The sequence below is a fragment of the Bufo bufo genome, chromosome 9 (genome assembly GCF_905171765.1).
Source record: "Bufo bufo chromosome 9, aBufBuf1.1, whole genome shotgun sequence".
Classification (NCBI taxonomy): domain Eukaryota; kingdom Metazoa; phylum Chordata; class Amphibia; order Anura; family Bufonidae; genus Bufo; species Bufo bufo.
Window position 1 is genome coordinate 134,783,895 of NC_053397.1, and position 27,826 is coordinate 134,811,720.

A 27,826-nucleotide genomic window follows, 5' to 3' on the forward strand; every position below is an offset into this window, starting at 1 on the left:
CCTACATCAGGGTCAAGCTTTCATCAAGTGCATTTAACCATCAATAGTGTGGTTATTTTTTGGCCATAGACTACATCAGGGGCAAGTTGAGCCTGTCACAAAGTGCATTTAACCATCAATAGTGTGGTTATTTTTTGGCCATATACTACATCAGGGGCAAGTTGAGCCTGTCACCCAGCGCCTAAAAAATAGGCCTCACATTTATATTCATCCAAATCTGTCATTACAGCTTTAGCTGGTCAAGTTATTTAGTGTCCGTCAAAGCACAGTTTTTGTTCTGGGTTGAAAAACAATTCCCAATTTTGCAATTCTCAAAATTAGTGGTTTCTGCTGTATCAGGCCTACTTTAAATCTATCCCTAAAAGGGTATATTAGATTCAAGGTGCTGATAGGGTCATTCTCAAGAACTTTACACACACGCTACAGTGCAGATCCAAGTCTAATTCTGTCCGTAAACGTATACCTGTCACCCAGCGCCTAAATAATAGGCCTCAAATTTGTATTCAGCTAAATCTGTCATTACTGGTGTGCCTGTATTAGTGTAATACGGTACCTAAATAGATAGTCAGATAGTGTTAGGTGTCTGTAAAAAAAAGGCCTGATTTTGAATTCAATACATTGGCCCGAATAATATTTTTCTTATTGTGGTGAACGGTAACAATGAGGAAAACATCTAGTAGCGGACACGGACATGGTCGTGGTGGTGTTAGTGGACCCTCTGGTGCTGGGAGAGGAAGTGGCCGTTCTGCCACAGCCACACGTCCTAGTGTACCAACTACCTCAGGTCCCAGTAGCCGCCAGAATTTACAGGGATATTTGGTGGGGCCCAATGCCGTTCTAAGGATGGTAAGGCCTGAGCAGGTACAGGCATTAGTCAATTGGGTGGCCGACAGTGCATCCAGCACGTTCACATTATCTCCCACCCAGTCTTCTGCAGAAAGCGCACAGATGGCACATGAAAACCAAGCCCATCAGTCTGTCACATCACCCCCATGCATATCAGGGAAACTGTCTGAGCCTCAAGTTATGCAGCAGTCTCTTATGCTGTTTGAAGACTCTGCTGGCAGGGTTTCCCAAGGGCATCCACCTAGCCCTTCCCCAGGGATGGAAGAGATAGAATGCACTAACGCACAACCACTTATGTTTCCTGATGATGAGGACATGGGAATACCACCTCAGCACGTCTCTGATGATGACGAAACACAGGTGACAACTGCTGCGTCTTTCTGCAGTGTGCAGACTGAACAGGAGGTCAGGGATCAAGACTGGGTGGAAGACGATGAGGTCCTAGACCCCACATGGAATGAAGGTCGTGCCACTGACTTTCACAGTTCGGAGGAAGAGGCAGTGGTGAGACCGAGCCAACAGCGTAGCAAAAGACAAAGAGGGAGCAGTGGGCAAAAGCAGAACACCCGCCGCCAAGAGACTCCGCCTGCTACTGACCGCTGCCATCTGGGACCGAGCACCCCAAAGGCAGCTTCAAGGAGTTCCCTGGCATGGCACTTCTTCAAACAATGTGCTGACGACAAGACCCGAGTGGTTTGCACGCTGTGCCATCAGAGCCTGAAGCGAGGCATTAACGTTCTGAACCTTAGCACAACCTGCATGACCAGGCACCTGCATGCAAAGCATGAACTGCAGTGGAGTAAACACCTTAAAAACAAGGAAGTCACTCAGGCTCCCCCTGCTACCTCTTCTGCTGCTGCCGCCTCGGCCTCTTCCTCCGCCTCTGGAGGAACGTTGGCACCTGCCGCCCAGCAAACATGGGATGTACCACCAACACCACCACCTGCGTCACCAAGCATCTCAACCATGTCACACGGCAGCGTTCAGCTCTCCATCTCACAAACATTTGAGAGAAAGCGTAAATTCCCACCTAGCCACCCTCGATCCCTGGCCCTGAATGCCAGCATTTCTAAACTACTGGCCTATGAAATGCTGTCATTTAGGCTGGTGGACACAGACAGCTTCAAACAGCTCATGTCGCTTGCTGTCCCACAGTATGTTGTTCCCAGCCGCCACTACTTCTCCAAGAGAGCCGTGCCTTCCCTGCACAACCAAGTGTCCGATAAAATCAAGTGTGCACTGCGCAACGCCATCTGTGCAAAGGTCCACCTAACCACAGATACGTGGACCAGTAAGCACGGCCAGGGACGCTATATCTCCCCAACTGCACATTGGGTAAATGTAGTGGCGGCTGGGCCCCAGGCGGAGAGCTGTTTGGCGCACGTCCTTCCGCCGCCAAGGATCGCAGGGCAACATTCTTTGCCTCCTGTCTCCTCCTACTCAGCTTCCTCCTCCTCTTCTTCCACGTGCTCATCCAGTCAGCCACACACCTTCACCACCAACTAAGCACAGCCCGGGGTAAACGTCAGCAGGCCGTTCTGAAACTCATATGTTTGGGGGACAGGCCCCACACCGCACAGGAATTGTGTGGGGGGGGATAGAACAACAGACCGACGAGTGGTTGCTGCCGGTGAGCCTCAAGCCCGGCCTGGTGGTGTGCGATAATTGGCGAAATCTCGTTGCAACTCTGGGACTAGCCGGTTTGACGCACATCCCTTGCCTGGCGCATGTGCTGAATTTGGTGGTGCAGAAGTTCATTCACAACTACCCCGACATGTCAGAGCTGCTGCATAAAGTGCGGGCCGTCTGTTCGCGCTTCCGGCGTTCACATCCTGCCGCTGCTCGCCTGTCTGCGCTACAGCGTAACTTCGGCCTTCCCGCTCACCGCCTCATATGCGACGTGCCCACCAGGTGGAACTCCACCTTGCACATGCTGGACAGACTGTGCGAGCAGCAGCAGGCCATAGTGGAGTTTCAGCTGCAGCACGCACGGGTCAGTCGCACTGCGGAACAGCACCACTTCACCTCCAATTACTGGGCCTCCATGCGAGACCTGTGTGCCCTGTTTCGAGTACTCCACCAACATGGCCAGTGGCGATGACGCAGTTATCAGCGTTACAATACCACTTCTATGTCTCCTTGAGAAAACACTTAGGGCGATGATGGAAGAGGAGGTGGCCCAGGAGGAGGAGGAAGAGGGGTCATTTTTAGCACTTTCAGGCCAGTCTCTTCGAAGTGACTCAGAGGGAGGTTTTTTGCAACAGCAGAGGCCAGGTACAAATGTGGCCAGACAGGGCCCACTACTGGAGGACGAGGATGAGGAGGAGGTGGAGGAGGAGGATGAGGATGAAGCAGGTTCACAGCGGGCTGGCACCCAACGCAGCTCGGGCCCATCACTGGTGCGTGGCTGGGGGGAAACGCAGGACGATGACTATACGCCTCCCACAGAGGACAGCTTGTCCTTACCTCTGGGCAGCCTGGCACACATGAGCGACTACATGCTGCAGTACCTGCGCAACGACAGCAGAGTTGCCCACATTTTAACGTGTGCGGACTACTGGGTTGCCACCCTGCTGGATCCACGGTACAAAGACAATGTGCCCACCTTACTTCATGCACTGGAGCGTGATAGTAAGATGCGCGAGTACAAGCACACGTTGGTAGACGCGCTACTGAGAGCATTCCCAAATGTCACAGGGGAACAAGTGGAAGGCCAAGGCGAAGGCAGAGGAGGAGCAAGAGGTCGCCAACGCAGCTGTGTCACGGCCAGCTCCTCTGAGGGTAGGGTTAGCATGGCAGAGATGTGGAAAAGTTTTGTCACCACGCCACAGCTAACTGCACCACCACCTGATACGGAACGTGTTAGCAGGAGGCAACATTTCAATAACATGGTGGAACAGTACCTGTGCACACCCCTCCACGTACTGACTGATGGTTCGGCCCCATTCAACTTCTGGGTCTCCAAATTGTCCCCGTGGCCAGAGCTAGCCTTTTATGCCTTGGAGGTGCTGGCCTGCCCGGCGACCAGCGTTTTGTCTGAACGTGTATTCAGCACGGCAGGGGGCGTCATTACAGACAAACGCAGCCGCCTGTCTACAGCCAATGTGGACAAGCTGACGTTCATAAAAATGAACCAGGCATGGATCCCACAGGACCTGTCCATTCCTTGTGCAGATTAGACATTAACTACCTCCCCTTAACAATATATTATTGTACTCCAGGGCACTTCCTCATTCAATCCTATTTTTATTTTAATTTTACCATTATATTGTGGGGCAACCCAAAGTTGAATGAACCTCTCCTCTGTCTGGGTGCCGGGGCCTAAAAATATCTGACAGTGGCCTGTTCCAGTGGTGGGTGACATGAAGACTGATTCTCTGCTATGACATGAAGACTGATTCTCTGCTGACATGAAGCCTGAATCTCTGCTATGGGACCTCTCTCCTCTGCCTGGGCCTAAATATGTGACAATGGACTGTTCCAGTGGTGGGTGACGTAAAGCCTGATTCTCTGCTATGACATGCAGACTGATTCTCTGCTGACATGAAGCCAGATTCTCTGTTACGGGACCTCTCTCCTCTGCCTGGGTCTAAATATCTGACAATGGACTGTTCCATTGTTGGGTGACGTAAAGCCTGATTCTCTGCTATGACATGCAGACTGATTCTCTGCTGACATGAAGCCTGAATCTCTGTTATGGGACCTCTCTCCTCTGCCTGGGTGCCTGGGCCTAAATATCTGACAATGGACTGTTCCAGTGTTGGGTGACGTAAAGCATGATTCTCTGCTATGACATGCAGACTGATTCTCTGCTGACATGAAGCCTGAATCTCTGTTATGGGACCTCTCTCCTCTGCCTGGGTGCCGGGGCCTAAATATATGACAATGGACTGTTACAGTGGTGGGTGACGTGAAGCCAGATTCTCTGCTATGGCATGAAGAGACTGATTCTCTGCTGACGTGAAGCCAGATTCTCTGCTATGGGACCTCTCTCCAATTGATATTGGTTAATTTTTATTTTTATTTTAATTCATTTCCCTATCCACATTTGTTTGCAGGGGATTTACCTACATGTTGCTGCCTTTTGCAGCCCTCTAGCTCTTTCCTGGGCTGTTTTACAGCCTTTTTAGTGCCGGAAAGTTCGGTTCCCCATTGACTTCAATGGGGTTCGGGTTCGGGACGAAGTTCGGGTCGGGTTCGGATCTCGAACCCGAACATTTCCGGAAAGTTCGGCCGAACTTCTCGAACCCGAACATCCAGGTGTTCGCTCAACTCTACTTGAGACATGACTTGGATATTAAATAAGCCAGGATCTCATCTGCAGACAGCTGTTTCGGGGTGATTGCCCCTCATCAGTGCAGAGCCGTCTGCAGATGAGGTGCTGGCTTATTTAATATCCCAGTCATGTCTCAAGGCTTATTTTAAGAGCTGAATATTGACTTATAGGATATCTGCCTTACATCTGGTGGCATAATAGGCAAAGCTTGTTAAGAGCTCATTTGCATTTCTTCCCTCCCAGAATTCCAGAGGAGCATGTATGGCCTAAAAGTCTCCTAACACTGATTAAGGTGCTCTCTCCCTAAGGAGAGTTAGTTTCCCCCTTTGACCATACACAATGTCATGCTCTTCCATAGGTTTTTGCAAGATTATTGGGCAGTTTCTCTGCCTACAAGATATTATCACAGATGCTTGGTTTACTTTTGCAGTTCTCAAAACTGAATTTGACTCAGCAGAGATCACATGCCTCTTCTTCACAGCAAAAATGTTATAACATGAACAGTTGAGAAAAAGACCTTAATCCTAAATTCTACAAACCTATGAATACAGAATCAACCTAATCAAACTAATATGAAAAGTTGTTATTCTAAAAATCTTCATCTACTTGCATATTATAAGTTATACCAGCAAGAATTAGTCTTTATGTAGAAAACTATGATTTAAATCAAGCCTTACTGACTAGTGATTTAAATCAGTTTGATTTAAATCAAATCCACCCTGGTTAAATGCAAACAATACCTATGTTACCTACACCCTGACATACTTCTTGTTCACAAAAAAGATATAACTCTCATATTTGTGTTAATTAGAGGACTTGTTATAGGAGTTTGATCTTGTTTAGAAATCCTATTTCAAAATTACTGTATACTATACAATAATGATTCGTTATATTTTACCACAGACAACTAATACAATTTTTTTTTTTATTGATCCTATTATGAAGTGTAACAAAATGTTTCTGCACAAATTATCTGCTATGGAACTGTATCCTGTCAGGCTCCAGATGAAGCACTATCACGTTCACTACTCCCCTAAAACAACAATGCCGATAGTGGGCGATATAGATCATGCATTCCTGAGCTTCTAATAGGGTCTACACGTATGTAATCTGTCAGTGGTGAAATTCTTGTTGCATACTCAAATCCTAGAGTCCTAAGGAAGTAGTTTCTACTAAGTTGGAAATGTGCCCCAGCCAGCAGCACGCCGCCTGCTCAAACATTGTGCTTGTGACGTCACCTGACAGAGTACTAAATCCAACACATTTCAAAAAGTTGCTCTTTTCTTCATCAGGGATGAAACCTTACTTCCTTTGCTTCACTTTATAGATCCTTACCAGGATTCCTGGGCGGGGTTATGCAAATGACACTGCCTCATTAAAGTTCAGAATAAACCTACATACTGCATATAAATCCACATGATTTGATTTATCAGATTGCAATAAAAAACAGTTGTGGTGGTGGCTCACTCCTTATTACCTATGGTATGGTGCTGCCAGCCCAATGGAGAGGACACCCTACCTCTCAAAAGTGTTGAATTTTAAATAGAAGATGTATTAGGCGAGCACTCTAACATAAAACACACATTTATTCTATAAAATGATATCAAGCATATAAAATCAATAGTGAGATAAAACAATTAAAATCTGTTGAATCGCAATAACCACAGCAGGGCAACTGCTGTGTGCCACTATGAGAGTCCGTGGTACAGATGGAGATCTCTTTTACCATATAAATATAGTGCTTTTCGTTCCTTGTGAAGCTTGAGGAATTGATGTCATATCCTCAACATAATCGACAAAGATAATCGACAAAATGATTGCAGTTGCTGTGAATGTTATTCCTGCTTTTTGTTGCCTTATGAGGCTAAGGAGGTTGGTCTTATATCAACAGGAAACAATCGCAGTTCACTGCACGTGATGTTCCTTTCGAATATGTTCAAATACAGTCCGAAAGTTCGTACTATCGGTATTGACAGTATTTAGTCGAGCTAGCCTTTTATGCCTTGGAGGTGCTGGCCTGCCCGGCGGCCAGCGTTTTGTCTGAACGTGTATTCAGCACAGCAGGGGGCGTCATTACAGACAAACGCAGCCGCCTGTCCTTAGCCAATGTGGACAAGCTGACTTTCATCAAAAAAAATGAACCAGGCATGGATCCCACAGGACCTGTCCATCCCTTGTGCAGATTAGACATTTATAACTACATCCCCTTAACAATATATTCTTGTACTCCAGGGCACTTCATTCAATCCTCTTTTTTTAATTTTACCATTATATTGCGGGGCAACCCAAAGTTGAATGAACCTCTCCTCTGTCTGGGTGCTGGGGCCTAAAAATATCTGACAGTGGCCTGTTCCAGTGTTGGGTGACATGAAGCCTGATTCTCTGCTATGACATGAAGCCTGAATCTCTGCTATGAGACCTCTCTCCTCTGTCTGGGTGCCGGGGCCTAAAAATATCTGACAATGGCCTGTTCCAGTGGTGGGTGACTTGAAGCATGATTCTCTGCTATGACATGAAGCCTGATTCTCTGCTATGGGACCGCTCCTCTGTCTGGGTGCCAGGGCCTAAAAATATCTGACAATGGCCTGTTCCATTGTTGGGTGACATGAAGCCTGATTCTCTGCTATGAGACCTCTCTCCTCTGTCTGGGTGCCGGGGCCTAAAAATATCTGACAATGGCCTGTTCCAGTGGTGGGTGACTTGAAGCATGATTCTCTGCTATGACATGAAGCCTGATTCTCTGCTATGGGACCGCTCCTCTGTCTGGGTGCCGGGGCCTAAAAATATCTGACAATGGCCTCTTCCAGTGTTGGGTGACATGAAGCATGATTCTCTGCTATGACATGAAGCCTGAATCTCTGCTATGGGACCTCTCTCCTCTGTCTGATATGCTTGATGTCATTTTATAGAATAAATGTGTGTTTTATGTTAGCGTGCTCGCCTAATACATCTTCTATTTGATTTATCAGATGCAACAGTTCCAGCTCACTGTTGAGACCCATTGTTTTGGTCTGCGCATGAATGCCGGATCCGGCACTAATACATTCAGGCAAGTTTTCAGTTTTTTTGGCCGGAGATAAAATAGTAGCATGCTACGGTTTTATATTTTGCCTGATCAGTCAAAAAGAATGAACTGAAGACATCCTGATGCATCCTGAACGGAATGCTCTCCATTCAGAATGCATGGGGATATACCTGATCAGTTCATTTCCGGCATTGAGCCCTTTTGACGGAACTCCGTGCCGAAAAAAAAAAATGCTAGTGTGAAAGTACCCTAAACTGGGCATAGTGTTGCATTGCTTGAGAGCAGCTTGCACATGGTTAAATAATGATAGGTAGAGAGGTAAGATAGAGAGGCTAGATAAAGCAACTTCCAAATGAAAGCAAGGATTATGATATGCCTTTGTCCGACAGCTATACATTTCTAAAAAGTGTCAGAACAGAAAGGAGATGCACTAATGTGAAGGACCATGGTGGGGGGTTCCAGAAAGTGCCAGAATGAGTCTCTTGTGACCATGCATTGAACCATCTATGCCAGGGATCAGCAACCTCCGGCACTCCAGCTGCTGTGAAACTACAACTCCCAGCATGCACACTTTCTTGGCTGCTCTTGTAACTCCCGTACAATTGAAAGGAGGATTCTGGGAGTTGTAGTTTCAGAACAGCTGGGGTGCCGGAGGTTGCTGATCCCTGATCTATGCAATGTTGACTGATTTGAATAATCTAAGCTGACAAAAATCAATCTCTCTTCTTTCAGGAGAAACTCTAAAAGGCCCTTTTATACTGACAGATGAGGATGGCGATTGTCAGGAAGGAAGCGTTCTTCAGTGGAGGAGACAGCTGCATTTAGATGCCGTGATCTACTCCACAGTAAGGGGAGGAGCGATCGCTAATGCCATCATTTGTCAGCATACAGAATTATTGTTTGGTGGCAGAATAGAAATACAATATGCTGGAAATAATCTTTACTAAAAGATTTAGTCCAAATTCTTTTTGGGCAGCCTCTCAATCCTGAACAGGTTTAGCTCTACCAAATGTGGGAAGTTAAGCAGAGTGGGTCTGTGTGCGGGAAATATGCCTCCTCTCAGCAGGTGTTGTGCTTGAGAAAGTAGGATTGTCTAGCAGTTCTAAATTGCCAGAAAGTAATCTGCTCATTTCTCTTATGTGCAAGGGTGGGTATACCTGATCATATCTTTCTTCTGTATACTGAACCATCTACTGAGGTGAATGTGTCTGCCCTCGTTGGAGTAGTGTGCAAAAGTTCACAGCTTCAGGTCTGAAAAGTACAACTTAGTGTAGTCTCCTCAATAAGTTGATACTAGAGTTGAGCGAAGCGAGCTTTGGATGATCAATCCGAAGTCGCTTCGTTCAAAACATCAGAATAAGGCTACTTTCACACTAGCGTTAATATTTTCTGGTATTGAGATCCGTCATTCATTGTCAATGGGGACAAAACTGAACGGAATGCTCCAGAATGCATTCCGTTCTTATACCAGAAAGCAAACCACAGCATGCTGCGGTTTGCTTTCCGTCCTGTGATGTGGAGCAAGACTGATCCATCAGGACCCACAATGCAAGTCAATGAGGACGGATCAGTTTTCTTTGCCACAATCGAAAACTGATCCCTTTCCCACTGACTTTCAATGGAGTTCATGACTGATCTGTCTTGGGTATGTTAAAGATAATACAACTGGATCCGTTCATCACGGATGAAGATAGTTGTATTATCAGTAACGGATCCAGTGTGAAAGTAGCCTAATACTGTACGGAGATTCATCTCCGTACAGTATTAGAATGTATGGGCTCCAATGAGCTGAAGTCAGTTAGTAGTACCTCGGAACCGAAGCAGAGTTTGGTTTCAAGCTTTAACCCCTTAAGGACACATGACGTATAGGTACGGCATGTTTCCCCAGTCCTTAAGGACACATGACGTACCGGTACGTCATGTGTTGTTCCGATCACTGCTGCCCAGCAGGTGGTGATCGGAACAAGGTGCCTGCTCAAATCATTGAGCAGGCACCTAGGCTAAATGCACAGGGGGTCCCGTGACCCCCCCCCCATGTCGGCGATCGCAAGAAACCGCAGGTCAATTCAGACAGTTTTGAATACCTTGAGGGGTGTAGTTTCTTAGATGGGGTCACTTTTATGGAGTTTCTACTCTAGGGGTGCATCAGGAGGGCTTCAAATGGGACATGGTGTAAATAAACCAGTCCAGCAAAATCTGCCTTCCAAAAACAAAACGGCGCACCTTTCACTCTACGCCCCGTTGTGGCCGTACAGAAGTTTACGGCCACATATGGGGTGTTTCTGTAAACGGCAGAGTCAGGGCAATAAAGATAGTCTTGTTTGGCTGTTAACCCTTGCTTTGTTAGTGGAAAAAATGGGTTAAAATGGAAAATTAGGCAAAAAAATGAAATTCACAAATTTCATCCCCATTTGCCAATAACTCTTATGCAACACCTAAAGGGTTAACAAAGTTTTGAATACCTTGAAGGGTGTAGTTTATAGAATGGGGTCATTTTTGGGTGGTTTCTATTATGTAAGCCTTGCAAAGTGACTTCAGACCTGTAGTGGTCCCTAAAAATTGGATTTCTGAAAAATTTCAAGATTTGCTTCTAAACATCTAAGCCTTGTAACATCCCCAAAAAATAAAATATCATTCCCAAAATAATTCAAACATGAAGTAGACATATGGGAAATGTAAAGTCATCACAATTTTTGGGGGTATTACTATGTATTACAGAAGTAGAGAAACTGAAACTTTGAAAAAATGCTAATTTTTCAAAATTTTTGGTAAATTTGGTATTTTTTTATGCAGTGTCATGAAGTACAATATGTGACGAAAAAACAATCTCAGAATGGCCTGGATAAGTCGAAGTGTGTTAAAGTTATCAGCACTTAAAGTGACACTGGTCAGATTTGCAAAAAATGGCCTGGTCCTTAAGGTGAAATAAGGCTGTGTCCTTATTAAAGTGGTTTTTTTACACTTTAAAAATCAACTACTGAAGCTATAACTGACTTCTGCTCATCGGAGCCCATACAATCTAATACTGTACGGAGACAAATCTTCGTACAGTATCATTCCAAAGTTTTGAACAAAGCGACTTCAGATTAAGCATCCGAAGCTCGCTTCACTCAACTATAGGTGATATAGCTATAGCCTGATTATCCAGGCTCAGTATTATACCCACTGGGACAGGTCTAAGGGTCACTTCACTAAGAGTGCACTTAGAGCAGCCTATCCCTAGGTTGCTGTGGATGCTTTCAATGTCTCCAAATGCCCTAAGGAAATGGATCTTTCAGGTCTAGAGTTCCAGCTATGATATGTTAACTGCTGGAACTGCTAGTTCCAAACAGATAAGTCATCAGCCAAGTTTATGGCCTAGATTACCACAGGTGCATTTGATCTCTGGTTTAGACTGAGCATAATGCTTCCAGGTAAACCTCTGTAGGTCATAGTAGGAGCCAAGTAGATGCTTTGGCTCAGAGCTGGATAAAATAAATGGAGACCTTATCAGATATGAAATGTATATCATTCAGTCCGTCAGGGTAAAATGGAACATCTCCTTTGAGGTTCCAGAACTAAATACAGAGACAAGAGACTTAAAAGACTTTACAGGGTCAGTCAGGATGGCTGCGTAGTCTAGACTCTGAGCTAAGGTGGCCCTACTGAAACCACAGCCACCTTTATCATATTGTCATGATCAGTGTGGGGGGAAACTCCACACTAAACACAGGAGGGAAGGGGAACAGTAACTGGGCCTGGAAACTAGGGAAGAAACAGGTCACCTCCTAGACAACCCAAATCCGGGCCCTAACTATCTATCAATATGAATAGACCCTAAAGGTAGGAATATTAATATGCAGGATACCTAGGCCTTTATATCCCTATTAGGCCGAGAGACAACCCATTCCTCCCCAGATGATGGATAAATGGAAGTCTCTGTCTCAGGTCCAGATACAAACAGGGAAAATAACAACACAAACAAACGTGACACTTAACTTCTGTAGAGGTGGACGAGCAGGAACACAAAGACAAACTCACACCAGCTCAGCCAAACCCAAATAAAACTATCTATCGTATAGTCAGAAGGGTGGGGTCAGACTATAAAGGGTAGAAGTGATGACTTGTGATGAGCGAGCATGCTCGGCCGAATACCTGTTCAGCTCGAACAGCAAATATCCCCCCCCCGCGCACGTTTCGTGGCTGCTAAGTAGCCAATAAACGTGCAGGTAAGTACTGCCATCACTGTAATGCCAGTAGCCATGTTGGCTACTGGCATTACAGTGATTGGCTCGCCGGAACAAGTCATTGGGTGCTATATAGCATCCAATGACGCGGGTTCGGCTCATTGCGAGTCAGGGAGAGCTGCTCTTAGGAAGGGACAGATAGTGCTGGGAGATTGTGATCGCAATATATTCCAGTGAATAATGTTTTAAAGACCCAAAAGTCCTTTTAAGGACTATTGTGTGTGGTGGCAGAAATTTAATTGTGGAAAGTAGTACTCGATTTTTTTTTTTTATACTTTGTGAAATGACGATTCTTTTGCTATATAGAAGGTGTCTGCAGTGACTTGTGACATCTGTGCAGCAATACCTTCTGTGTGTCAGGGGCAAAGTTAGGAAGAATATTAGTGAAAACAATATTTTTTTCCCCCATAATCTATCCACATTTTTGCTGTCAACGGTGTAATCCATGAATTGTGTGATCTGTGCTTCAACACCTTGTGTGGTTGTCAGGCCCAGATATAGTGAAAAATATAAATATACATACTACATCAGAAAACATTGTCTGTACTGCAGATTCCAATAATCTGGGCCTAAAATAGTGTCCATAATCTGTGGTGTTCTGTGACATATACTGTACAGCATCCGAAAACTGTCTTTAGCGTACAGTAAAAAAATCTGCGCCAAATCTAGTGACAAAACCATTAATATGAAGAAGGCGAGCACTTAGGGACGGGGAAGTGGGCGTGATGATGATGGTGCACGCAGAGGCTGTGGCCCTGGGCGCAATTAACCCCTTAAGGACTTAGGACGTACCGGTATGGCATGGGTCCCGAATCCTTAAGGACCCATGACGTACCGATACGTCATGGCTTTAATTTGCGATTCCGGCGCCGCAGGGGTTAATCGGAACGGGATGCTGGCTGAAATCATTCAGGCGGCATCCCGTAACAACGCAGGGGGGGGGGGTCATTTGACCCCCCCGTATCGACGATCGCAGAAAACCGCAGGTCAATTCAGACCTGCGGTTTGCTGCGCTTTTAGCCGATTCTGATCCCCGCTGTCTCTAAAGTTTTATTAACCCCCCCTGCACCCCTGAATAATATTATGTGGGCGAGTGGTGCAGGGGGGGGTGTCGCAGGCGGTGCGGCAGACGGGATCGCGATCCCCCGCCCGCCTCCCCTTGAATAATCGTTGGTGTACAGAGGTATACCGGAGTGTCAGCACATTGCTGACACCCTGGTATAAACGGCTGACATCGGTGATGCGATGTCAGCCGTTTAACCCTTTCCATACAGCGGTCCGTACGGACCGCTGTATGGAAAAGGTTAACAGCTCAGGGAGCTCCCTCCCTCTCCCATCAGGGGGCTGCTGTGCCTTTGCAGCCCCCCGATGGGAGAGGGAGAGAGCCCCCAGACAGCCCCCCGACAGCCCCGTCCTTACCCTTCCCCATCTGCGAAGTTCTGACCAGTACTGAGCAGACGGGGAAGGTTCCCATGGCAACAGGACGCCGTCTCAGGCATCCTGCTGTCCATGGTGCTGAACAGATCTGTGCTAAAGGCAGAGATCTGTTCAGACAAAGTGTAAGTAAAATACAGTACAGTACAATATATATTGTACTGTACTGTATTATACAGACATCAGACCCACTGGATCTTCAAGAACCAAGTGGGTCTGGGTCAAAAAAATGTAAAAAAAAAAAAGTGAAAAAAGATTTAAAAAAAAACACATTTATCACTGAATAAAAAATAAATAAAAATACACTACACATATTAGGTATCGCCGCGTCCGTAACGACCTGATCTATAAAATGGTCATGTTACTTTCCCCGCACGGTGAACGCCATAAAAATAAAAACTATCAGAAAATTGAAATTTTGCCCACCTTACTGCCCAAAAAAGCTAATAAAAGTGATCAAAAAAGTCGCATGTACGCCAAAATAGTACCAATCAAACCGTCATCTCATCCCACAAAAAATGAGACCCTACTTAAGAAAATCGCCCAAAAACTGAAAAAAATATGGCTCTTAGACTATGGAGACACTAAAACATTTTTTTTTGTTTTAAAAATTAAATCATTGTGTAAAACTTACATAAATAAAAAAAAATTGTATACATATTAGGTATCGCCACGTCCGTGACAACCTGCTCTATAAAATTACCACATGATCTAACCTGTCAGATGAATGTTGTAAATAACAAAAAAAAAAAAATGCTAAAAAATCTATTTCTTGTTATCTTGCCGCACAAAAAAGTGTAATATAGAGCAACCAAAAATCATATGTACCCTAAAGTAGTAACAACAAAACTGCCACCCTATCCCGTAGTTTCCAAAATGGGGTCACTTTTTTGGAGTTTCTACTCTAGGGGTGCATCAGGGGGGCTTCAAATGGGACATGGTGTCAAAAAACCAGTCCAGCAAAATCTGTCTTCCAAAAACCGTATGGCATTCCTTTCCTTCTGCGCCCTGCCGTGTGCCCGTACAGCGGTTTATGACCACATATGGGGTGTTTCTGTAAACTACAAAATCAGGGCCATAAATAATGAGTTTTGTTTGGCTGTTAACCCTTGCTTTGTAACTGGAAAAAAATTATTAAAATGGAAAATCGGCCAAAAAAGTGAAATTTTGAAATTGTATCTCTATTTTCCATTAAATCTTGTGCAACACCTAAAGGGTTAACAAAGTTTGTAAAATCAGTTTTAAATACCTTGAGGGGTGTAGTTTATAGAATGGGGTCATTTTTGGGCGGTTTCTATTATGTAAGCCTCGCAAAGTGACTTCAGACCTGTAGTGGTCCCTAAAAATTTCTGAAAAATTTCAAGATTTGCTTCTAAACTTCTAAGCCTTGTAACATCCCCAAAAAATAAAATATCAATCCCAAAATGAAGTAGACATATGGGGAATGTAAAGTCATCACAATTTTTGGGGGTATTACTATGTATTACAGAAGTAGAGAAACTGAAACTTTGACATTTGCTAATTTGTAAAAAAATTTGGTAAATATGGTATTTGTTTATGAATTTTTTTTTACCTTTTTGACCCAATTTTAGCAGTGTCATGAAGTACAATATGTGACGACAAAACAATCTCAGAACGGCCTGGATAAGTCAAAGCGTTTTAAAGTTATCAGCACTTAAAGTGACACTGGTCAGATTTGCAAAAAAATGGCCAAGTCCTTAAGTCGAAATAGGGCTGAGTCCTTAAGGGGTTAAACTGTGCCTGCTGCCAGTGCACCAGAAAAAAAAAAATAATCCACCGTACCCAGCTTTATGTGCAACTTAGCTGGGTGGCGCAGGAGAACACTGTCCAAGTCAGACCAGTACGAACAGTTGGTCGGTTGGATTGCGGAAGATAATGCTTCCAGTCAGTTAAGCACCACCCTCTCTTCCATCAAGTCCAGTCTCTGTAGCCAAGAGTCTGGTCAACCGAATCTTCACTCTGATCATCCTTCCTCCCACCATGGAGAGGCTTGCCAAACGAGTGATCCCACACTAAGATATTTCGAGGAGCTCTTTCCAGCGCCACTATTACATTTGGCCCTCGCGCCCAGCACGCTTGAAGAGGGACCTGAGATATTGTGCCCTGATTCCCAACCTCTTCAGCCTTCACAGTCTCAAGAAGATGACGGTGGTGAACGGCAATCATTTGTTCACTAGGTGGATGATGATGAGACACAGTTGTCAATCACTGAGGTTGTGGTTAGGTCAAGTCAGAAGGATGAGCAGAGTGAGGAAGTAGAAGAGGAGGTGGTTGACAATGAGGTTACTGACCCAACATGGGAAGGTGAAAAGCCGAGCAAGGACAGCAGTACAGAGGGGGAGTGATCCGCAACAGGCAGGAAGAGGCAGTTGGGTTGCAAAAGGGAGAAGTTGGCCCACACCAAACAGGTCCGCAACTGTTACACCAAGCACCCACATGCGTAAATCTAAATCTACCTTGCCAAGGGGTAGGTCTTCCGCAGAATAGCGTGGTATGGAGTATGGAGTGGAGGTTTGCAACCTGTGCTGTACCAAAATGAGCCGGGGCGTGAACACTAGCAACCTCACCACCACCAGCATGATCCGCCACATGGCATCCAAGCACCCTAATAAGTGGGCCGAAGGCCTGGGTCCACAATCTGGGTCTGCGGGTCACATCACTGCCTCCTCTTCCCCTGTGTTACACACTGCTGGCCAATCCCCTGACTAAGGCGCAGGCCCGGATGCCCCTCACCCTGCACCTGGACCTTCGCATGAACCATCAGCAACAACATCCACTTCCCTATCCCAGCGCAGTGTCCAAATGTCCATAACAGTCATTTGAACGCAAGCGCAAATAACCACCCACAGGTCATAGCACTAAATGCGCAACTTTCCAAATTACTGGCCCTTGAAATGTTGCCATTTAGGCTTGTGGACACTGAGGCCTTACGCAGCCTGATGTCGGTGGCCGTCCCTTACTATTCCGCTACTATTTTTCAAGGTGTGCCGTGCCCGCTTTACACCAGCATGTGTCTCAGAACATCATCTGTGCCCTGACAAACGCACTTACTGGGAAGGTCCAATTCCCCACGGACACATGACAAGTGCTAGTGGCCAGGGACGCTACAATTCCCTGACCACACATTAGGTGAATGTTGTGGAGGCCGGGAGTAAGTCGTATCCTGGGATGGCACAGGTGCTACCCACTGCGGGCCTTATGTCCATCAGGGTCCCCGCCAGCAGCTATGTTACTGGCTCCAACCCCCACTTCTCTGCCCCCTCCTCCTCCACTACCACCTCCAGCAGCAGTCAGCCATCAGTCGCTAGCTGGAAGCAGTGTAGCACTGCTGTGGGTAAGCGTCAACAGGCCGTGCTGAAGCTAATCTGCTTAGGGGACAAACAGCACACCGCCGCAGAGCTTTGGCAGGGTATAAGGGACCAGACCGAGCTGTGGCTCTCGCCACTCAACCTACAACCAGGCATGGTTGTGTCTGACAATGGCCGTAACTTGGTGGCGGCTTTGGAGCTCGGCAACCTGACACACATCCCATGCCTAGCCCACATCTTAAACTTAGTGGTTCAGCGGTTTATCAAAACTTACCCCAATTTGCCAGAGCTACTAGTGAAGATTGGCTACGTGTGTGCCCATTTCCGCAAGTCGTCCACAGCTTCAGCCGGTCTGTCAATGCTGCAGGAGCGCTTGCGGCTTCCAGCTCACCGACTGTTGCGCGACGTAAGCACGCTGTGGAACTCTACATTCCACATGTTGGCCAGGCTTTGTGAGCAGCAGAGGGCAGTTGTGGAATACCAGCTGCAACATGGTCGTCGCCTTTCTAATCAACTGCCACTATTCACAAGCGAGGAGTGGGCATTTATGTCAGCCTCTGTGAGGTTTTAAAAAACTGATGAATCCACACAGATGGTTAGTGGCCATAACGCTATTATCAGCGTAACCATCCCACTGCTGTGTCTACTCAAACGATTGCTGCTCACAATTAAGAGCGACACTCTGAATGTAGCCAGACCACCCTCAGTTCGTCTTCTCAGCGCGAATTGGACCATGAAGTGGAGGAGGAGCTGGAGACAGTTGCCTCTGCTACAGAGGGTACTACCCATGGAACTTTAATTCCATCTGTTCAGCGTGGATGGGCAGAAGGAGGAGGATGAGGAGATGGAGAGTCATCCTGATGTCGACATGAACGTCTTGCCTGTTGGTACTCTGGCACATATGGCTGATTTACGGTTAGGCTGCTTTTCCCACGACCCTCGCGTTATACACATTTTAAATAACATGGATTACTGGGTGTCCACCCTTATTTACCCCCGCTACAAAGAGAACTTTTCATCTCTCATTCCTGCCTGTGGTGGAGAGGACGAGTAAAATGGTGCAATACCAGAAGGTACTTGTTGAGAGATTGTTCCCAAATTTTCCATCTGACAACGCTGAGGGCAGAGTCCGTACTTCCTTAGGCAACCGAGGAAGAGAGACAAGGGGAACACACAGAGGTTCCAAAAAATGCAGGGCAACACTCTCCAAGGCATGTGATACTTTCATGACACCCCGCCAGCAACCTCACCATGAAGCGCGGCCTAGTGGTACAAGGAGGGAAACGTTTTGGAAGATGGTGAAGGAATACATAACAGACCGTGTCAGCGTCCTAAATGATCCCTCAGTGCCTTACAAGTACTGGGTGTCCAAGCTGGATACGTGGCACAAACTTGCGCTCTAGCCCTTGGAGGCGCTGACCTGCCCTGCCGCCAGCGTTTTGTCTGAGCGTGTATTTAGTGCTGCTGATGGCATTATAACAGCTAAGCGTATCCACTTGTCCACTGCCAATGCTGACAGGTTGACTCAGATAAAAATGAACAAGGCCTGGATTGCCCCTGACTTCTCAACTGCACCAGAGGAGAGCAGAGATAGATACTATCTTAGTATCAAAAATCAGGATATGATATGTAGCACTTTTGTTAAGCCCACTGCCAGAAACAGTTATATTTTATTTAATAGTTGCCACCTCCCGAGTTGGTTAACCAACATCCCACAGGGACAATTCCGAAGGGTAAAAAGGAATTGCACACAAGAAAAACAATTTGACTTGGAGGCGAATAAGATGAGAGACAAATTTTTGGAGAAAAATTATCCCACCGAGATTTTAGATAAAGCACTACAACAAGTCAAAAATATGGACAGGGAGGCTTTTTTGAAGATAGAGCAATACAACAACCAGATGCGACACAGGAAATTGTACGGATGATCTTGCCCTTCAGTGACGATCACAAGAAAATACGTCAAATTGTGACAAAACATTGGCATTTGTTACAGAAGGACAAGATTATAGGTACACTAATGCCACAAAATCCAAAAATAACGTTTTCAAAAGCCCCGAATCTGGGCTTGAAGGTGGCCCCCACAGTTAAGAATCAGAAAAATAGGGATTCCACCATCTCAAGCTGGATAGGCCTACAAGGCTTTTTTAGGTGTGGTATCTGTGGGAATTGCAAAATAACATCTTTTCAAAAAAGAACTAATGAACTAGTATCCACAAACAATAATCATCGTCACTTAATTAGAGATTGCCTAACATGTAGCTCCGAAAATGTAATTTACGCTATTGAATGTCCGTGTAAACGATTATACATTGGTAGGACAAAGAGATCACTAAAAAAGCGGATTTCGGAACACAAACAATATACGGAAGGGATTTGAAAACCATTCACTATCACATCATTTCAAAATTAGTCACAATCAGGACCCCTCAGGCATGAAGTTTTTTGCGATGGATAAAGTGGAAAAAGAATGGAGAGGAGGCAATCACATAAAAAGAATGTCTAGACTTGAAACTAAACGAATATTCGAATTCTATACCCTGATACCCAAGGGTCTTAATGCAGAATTCGAACTCTTCGGATTTTTATGAATTGAGTGGGCACCCATGTGTCGATGACAAACCGCATGTTTGTTTCACTGCATTCGGTTTCTCCTCTACACATGGGTCTCCACTTCTACACATCCCTCAAATCAACCCTTCATAAGTATATATTTTTTTTGAATTATCATAAATTATGTTTTAATCATATATTTTTAGTGCTCCTTATTTGAATACTAATATAGTTTAACTATGTACATTGACTATTAAATTATTTTAAAAAATTAAAAAAAAAATCTTAAATGTTTTAACTTGTATAACAAGATTATTTGTATGGTGGGCAACTTTTTTCTGTCCGGGCCCAATAAAAAAATGAAGAAAAAAGAAAAAACGCACAGAAGCCGCATTAAAAACGCATGGGGTGAAGGTGTGTTTTTTCTTTAGGAGATGCACAAGCCCAAACTATGTAAGTGGGTGAAATTGTTGCACTATGTTAGTTTGCTAAGAGTTACAAAACACCTCTTTTAGGTTTAGTTTATTCAGCAAGACATTGCAAACAAGTCTGAGCAATAATGATGGACACCTGGGCTAATCGACGAACAGGATCTGACGTTTGAGGACTGACCAATGAGACCATAGAAGATTTAGTATAAAAGAGGGGCTTTGGCAGGGGTGATGCATACCACTGAGGAAGGGGCAATACGTTGGACCCCGAAACGCGTCTGGTGCTACACCCCCCATCTTCATACTGAAAGACCCAAATACCTACAATCGACTATTCAACAGACTAAAGCTGGACGTTTTTTCGACGAAAATCTCTGATATAATACCACTGCGGAACTTTCATCAAAAGGCCGATACATAGAGGCCTTGGCAGTGATGTCAAACTAAACCACAGAGACGTCTGCAAAAGCCTCCCGATTAAACGAGTGCTGTAAGAATATAGGCATACTCGGAGAGTGCAAATATCTCAAAGTCTGGATGAAAATTTCAGTCGATTATAAAGGTAACAAATTTTACTTGCAAGTAACATTGTAGCGGGACGCCGCTACCAACTCTGTTCCGGCGGAACGCCGCGGAAATAAAGTGTGGGACATAAGGTCTTGGTCTCAATGCATCGATACCCAGGTATATACACTTTTTAAAGCTGCACATAATCATTGGATCGAATAATCTATTGACTGTGATATTGAGGATTATCGAATATTCTGCATTCTATGTCATCAATCATCTAGTCGATTTTTTTAATAATTAGAATATCGATTATTTTGCATCCTATGTTATTGAATATTTAGTCGATTTTTATCAACTATAATATTGTTACCATTATAATAAGGATAACTGGTATTGACTATTTATTGAACATTGTTTACAAGTTGGTTGTTAAGACAGTATTTCACTGCATTATTTGCCAAATTGTTTTTTTATCTATTCCTACATTAAATAAAACCACTTAATTGTTCTAACCACATGGTCACGGTTTCTTGAGTGCCCTGTTTTACAACATTTATTACGTATTTCTCTTATTGAGGGAGTGGTCTCAATTTACAGGTGCACCGGTTTGGTGTCCATTTCTCCTAATGCGACATCTCATTTATTTTATTTTAGGCTTGTAAAATTTTGACAGTTTAAAAGACATTGTGTTGGATTACTCACACAACACCGACCCCGAGACGCAGAAAACAATAGGTATCGAGCAAGACGGCATTTTCAGAAATAGGAAGCGCTTGACCATAGAGACAAGACCGTTACGTAAAACGCAAAAGTGCGTCTACACAAAGAGACAGCTGACTTTACAATGTTGCCTTTTGGCTATTAACCGCCTCCGGACCACCTAATGCAGGATTGCGTTCCGGAGGCGGTCGATTCATTCCTCCTTGACGCGCCGGCGCGTCATCTCGCGAGACGCGAGATTTCCTGTGAACGCACACACACAGGAGCGCGCATTCACAGGATCGGAAGGTAAATGAGCTAATCTACAGCCTGCCAGTGGCAATCATTCGCTGGCAGGCTGTAGATGCGATTTTTTTTTTTTAACCCCTGAAAGGTATATTAGACGCTGTTTTGTTAACGGCGTCTAATATACCTGCTACCTGGTCCTCTGGAGGTCCCTTTTGCTTGGAACGACCACCAGAGGACACAGGCAGCTCTGTAAAGTAGCACCAAACACCACTACACTACACCCCCCGTCACTTATTAACCCCTTATTAACCCCTGATCACCCCATATTAGATCGGATCCACATAACACATACGGACGTCTGAATAGAGCCTTACAGGGGGGTGATCACCGCATATAGACTCCCTGATCACCCCCCTGTCATTGATCACCCCCCTGTAAGGCTCCATTCAAACGTCTGTATGTGTTTTGCGGATCCACGGATCCGCAAAACACGGACACCGGCAATGTGCTTTCCGCAATTTGCTGATCCGCACATTGCCAGAACTATATAGAAAATGCCTTTTCTTGTCCGCAATTGCGGACAAGAATAGGACAAGTTCTATAGGCTCTACAAAAAACGCAGTGTTCGCCCGATCAGGCCTGATCTTGTGCGCACACTTGCATTCAGTCCGCCCCTCCGCAGTGACAGAATTTTTTTTTTATTATCACTGCAAAAACACCGTAAAATCGCTGCGGCGCTATAAAAAGATCACTTTTGAGGGGCATGGCGAGTTCATAGATGATTTTTTTTTTTTGTCACGTTAGCAGAAATAGATTCTTTTTTTAGTTTTTTCTTACAAAGTTTCATATTCCACTAACTTGTGACAAAAAATAAAATCTCACAAGAACTCACCATACCCCTCACGAAATCCAAATGCGTAAAAAATTTTTGACATTTATATTCCAGACTTCTTCTCACGCTTTAGGGCCCCTAAAATGCCAGGGCAGCATAAATACCCCACATGTGACCCCATTTTGGAAAGAAGACACCCCAAGGTATTTCGTGAGGGGCATGGCGAGTTCATGTAAAATTTTATTTTTTGTCACAAGTTAGTGGAATGAAACTTTGTAAGAGAAAAAGAAAAAAAAAAGAAAAAAAAATAATAATTTTCCGCTAACTTGTGCCAAAAAAAATATTCTAGGAACTCGCTATGCCCCTCATGGAATACCTTGGGGTGTCTTCTTTCAAAAATGGGGTCACTTGTGGTGTATTTATACTGCCCTGGCATTTTAGGGGAACTAAAGCGTGAGAAGTAGTTTGGAATCCAAATGCGTAAAAAATGCCCTGTGAAATCGTAAAGATTCTCATTGGAATTTGGGCCCCTTTGCGCACCTAGGCTGCAAAAAAGTGTCACACATGTGGTATCGCCGTACTCAGGAGAAGTAGGGCAATGTCTTTTGGGGTGTATTTTTACATATACCCATACTGTGTGTGAGAAATATCTCTGTAAATGACAACTTTTAATTTTTTTTTTATACAAAGTTGTCAATTTACAGAGATATTTCTCTCATCCAGCATGGGTATATGTAAAAATACACCCCAAAACACATTGCCCTACTTCTCCTGAGTACGGCGATACCACATGTGTGACACTTTTTTTCAGCCTAGGTGCGTAAAGGGGCCGAAAGTCCAACGAGTACCTTTAGACTTTACAGGGTTGCTCCCAATTTAGCCCCGCCCAAAATGTCAGAACAGTAAACACACCCCAGAAATGACCCCATTTCGGAAAGTAGACACCCCAAGGTATTCGCTGAGGGGCATATTGAGTCCATGAAGGATTGAACTTTTTGTCACAAGTTAGCGGAAAGGGAGACTTTGTGAGAAAAAACAAAATAAAATCAATTTCCGCTAACTTGTGCCAAAAAAATAACTTCTATGAACTCGCCATGCCCCTCACGGAATACCTTGGGGTGTCTTATTTCCAAAATGGGGTCACATGTGGGGTACTTATACTGCCCTTGCATTTTAGGGGCCCTAAAGCGTGAGAAGAAGTCTGGAATCCAAATGCCCTCCTAAAAGATTCTCATTGGAATTTGGGCCCCTTTGCGCACCTAGGCTGCAAAAAAGTGTCATGTGGTATCGCCGTACTCAGGAGAAGTTGGGCAATGTGTTTTGGGGTGTCTTTTTACATATACCCATGCTGGGTGAGATAAATATCTCTCTAAAATGACAACTTTGTATGAAAAAATTGGAAAAGTTTACTTTTACAGAGATATTTCTCTCACCCAGCATGGATATATGTAAAAATACACCCCAAAACACATTGCCCTACTTCTTCTGAGTACGGCGATACCACATGTGTGACACTTTTGCAGCCTAGGTGCCAAATTCTAAAGAGCACCTTTAGGATTTCACAGGGCATTTTTTAGGCATTTGGATTCCAGACTTCTTCTCACGCTTTAGGTTCCCTAAAATGCCAGGGCAGTATAAATACCCCAGAAGTGACCCCATTTTGGAAAGAAGACACCCCAAGGTATTCCGTGATGGGCATAGTGAGTTCATGGAAGTTTTTATTTTTTGTCACAAGTTAGTGGAATATGAGAGTTTGTAAGAAGAAAAAAAAGAAAATCATCATTTTCCGCTAACTTGTGACAAAAAATAAAAACTTCTATGAACTCACTATGCCCATCAGCGAATACCTTAGGGTGTCTACTTTCCGAAATGGGGTCATTTGTGGGGTGTTTCTACTGTCTAGGCATTGTAGAACCTCAGGAAACATGACAGGTGCTCAAAGTCAGAGCTGCTTCAAAATGCGGAAATTCACATTTTTGTACCATAGTTTGTAAACGCTATAGCTTTTGCGGAAACCAATAAATATACACTTATTGCATTTTTTTAATCAAAGACATGTAGAACAATTTAGAGAAAAATTTATATAGAAATGTAGTTTTATTTGAAAAAATTTTACAACTGAAAGTGAAAAATGTCATTTTTTGGCAAAAGATTCGGTCAATTTCAATTAATAACAAAAAAAAAGTAAAAATGTCAGCAGCAATGAAATACCACCAAATGAAAGCTCTATTAGTGAGAAGAAAAGGAGGTAAAATTCATTTGGGTGGTAAGTTGTATGACCGCGCAATAAACCGGGAAAGTAGTGTAGTGCAGAATTGTAAAGTGGTCTGGTCATTAAGGGGGTTTAAGCTAGGGGAGCTGAGGTGGTTAAACATGACTGCGCAATTTCAACACCCTTTTTCGTGTATTCTAGCAGGACCCTCAAATTCCGGAAAGTTTTTTTGTTAAAAATGTATTAATAAACAGGGATACGTTAATGTCGCACAAACCTGATGTCATTTGGTTTTACGCATGTTGGCAGAAATTGTATGATGAACTAACCCGTTTGATTACAAATATCAGGTTTATCGAGGGGGTCCCGCAAAATTTTACAGATGCTGATCTATTTCCAACGGACAAGGTAAATTTGGCTGTTGATGATCTTATGGAGGCGGCTTGTGAAAATCTTGAAATACAAAACACATTCACCAAATACGTACACCACAGAAATTTGAGCATTATGTATCTCGTTCAAAACGTTTTTTTGTCAGGGTAAGAAAAGCCGAACCATAAATTTAAACACTAAATACATGGTCCTTTTTAAGAACCCTCGTGATACAAACCGGATTCCAAACAAGTTGGGACACTATACAAATCGTGAATAAAAACTGAATGCAATGATGTGGAGGTGCCAACTTCTAATATTTTATTCAGAATAGAACATAAATCACGGAACAAAAGTTTAAACTGAGAAAATGTACCATTTTAAGGGAAAAATATGTTGAATCAGAATTTCATGGCGTCAACAAATCCCAAAAAAGTTGGGACAAGGCCATTTTCACCACTGTGTGGCATCTCCCTTTCTTCTTACAACACTCAACAGACGTCTGGGGACCGAGGAGACCAGTTTCTCAAGTTTAGAAATAGGAATGCTCTCCCATTCTTGTCTAATACAGGCCTCTAACTGTTCAATCGTCTTGGGCCTTCTTTGTTGCACCTTCCTCTTTATGATGCGCCAAATGTTCTCTATAGGTGAAAGATCTGGACTGCAGACTGGCCATTTCAGTACCCGGATCCTTCTCCTACGCAGCCATGATGTTGTGATTGATGCAGAATGTGGTCTGGCATTATCTTGTTGAAAAATGCAGGGTCTTCCCTGAAAGAGATGACGTCTGGATGGGAGCATATGTTGTTCTATATGAATATAGTTTTTTTTTTGTTCTGAATATATTTTTCTGCATTGATGGTGCCTTTCCAGACATGCAAGCTGCCCATGCCACACGCACTCATGCAACCCCATACCATCAGAGATGCAGGCTTCTGAACTGAGCATTGATAACAACTTGGGTTGTCCTTGTCCTCTTTGGTCCGGATGACATGGCGTCCCAGATTTCCAAAAAGAACTTCGAATCGTGACTCGTCTGACCACAGAACAGTCTTCAATTTTGCCACACTCCATTTTAAATGATCCCTGGCCCAGTGAAAACGCCTGAGCTTGTGGATCTTGCTTAGAAATGGCTTCTTCTTTGCACTGTAGAGTTTCAGCTGGCAACGGCGGATGGCACGGTGGATTGTGTTCACTGACAATGGTTTCTGGAAGTATTCCTGAGCCCATTCTGTGATTTCCTTTACAGTAGCATTCCTGTTTGTGGTGCAGTGTCGTTTAAGGGCCCGGAGATCACGGGCATCCAGTATGGTTTTACGGCCTTGACCCTTACGTACAGAGATTGTTCCAGATTCTTTGAATCTTCGGATGATGTTATGCACAGTTGATGATGATAGATGCAAAGTCTTTTCAATTTTTCGCTGGGTAACACCTTTCTGATATTGCTCCACTATCTTTCTGCGCAACATTGTGGGAATTGGTGTTCCTCTACCCATCTTGGCTTCTGAGAGACACTGCCACTGAGAAGCTCTTTTTATACCCAATCATGTTGCCAATTGACCTAATTAGTGTTATTGGTCTTCCAGCTCTTCATAATGCTCAAATTTACTTTTTCCAGCCTCTTATTGCTACTTGTCCCAACTTTTTGGGGATTTGTTGACACCGTGAAAATTGGACTTTTCCTTTAAAATGATACATTTACTCAGATTAAATGTTTGATCTGTCATCTACGTTCTATTACAAATAAAATATTGACATTTGCCATCTCCACATCATTGCATTCAGTTTTTATTCACAATTTGTTTAGTGTCCCAACTTTTTTGGAATCCGGTTTGTAAATTACAGGATATTACATTGGCTCGGCAGATGTACCCCGGTAAAACACGTTTCTTTTTAGAAGCTTTTGAAGATGCTACACACAAGCCTTACGGCTATTTACTTGTAGATTTAAGATCTGACACGCCTGAGGACCTACGACTCAGAACCGGTCTGTTCCCACCAGATCTGCCGGTGGCTTATGTGTGCAAAAAGAAGCTCTAAAATGAGGTATCTCACATCTTTACGGTTATTTTTGTTAGCGTCGCTGGTGCTGGAAGGATGTCTTACAGGATCCGGCGTAATTGGTATCTTTTAAAAGCATTAGTCAAAACAAATCTGAAGGCCCGAAAATAAATATTGCGTAACGCCAGTAATAATTTGATATCGGCTATTGGCGAGATCGCTCTCAATATCCTTAAAGGAAAGATCCCTCTTAAAGAGCGGCAAAAAAATATATTGAAAAAATGGCATAGGGCTATAAAGAAATTACGCGATAAAAAGTACTCCATTAAAGGAAAGAAGCGCATTGTGAACCAGAGCGGCGGTTTTATAGGAGCTTTGCAATACCATTAATCACTAGCCTGATAGCTAATACAGCCGGTGTTTCATAATGTAGTATGCAGAGAAAATGTTCCTGGTTTCCAAAAATGAAATGGACAGGCTTAAAAAAACATCCGTAGATGCAACAGATATACGCCAAACCGCCATAAGCCGATTAGATGATGAGATTAGCGAAATACTACACAGAAATGACCTTTCAGATGATGAAAAAATTAAGAGATACACAGCAGTGTTACAGAGGTACTTAATGCTCAACAAACAGTCAAGTAAAGAAATGTCGGCTATAATCCTGATTACACAGCCGCAAACCGATCAACAACAATTGTCAAATGCCGCCTCAATCAGCACAGATACTAACGAAATACTTGACAGTATTAATACACGTTATAGAAAAAATGCAGAACTATTGTTAAGTAAACTGTACCGCTCGGGTAATAATCCGTACTGAAACGC

The 27,826-nt window shown here is 44.1% G+C and overlaps 1 protein-coding gene across 2 annotated transcripts in view; it reads right to left on the reverse strand.

Moving 5' to 3' along the window:
- TXN2 (thioredoxin 2) overlaps positions 1-27,826 on the reverse strand; it is a 170,004-nt gene that overhangs the window by 26,829 nt on the left and 115,349 nt on the right. The gene's annotated exons all lie outside the window — the stretch shown is intronic.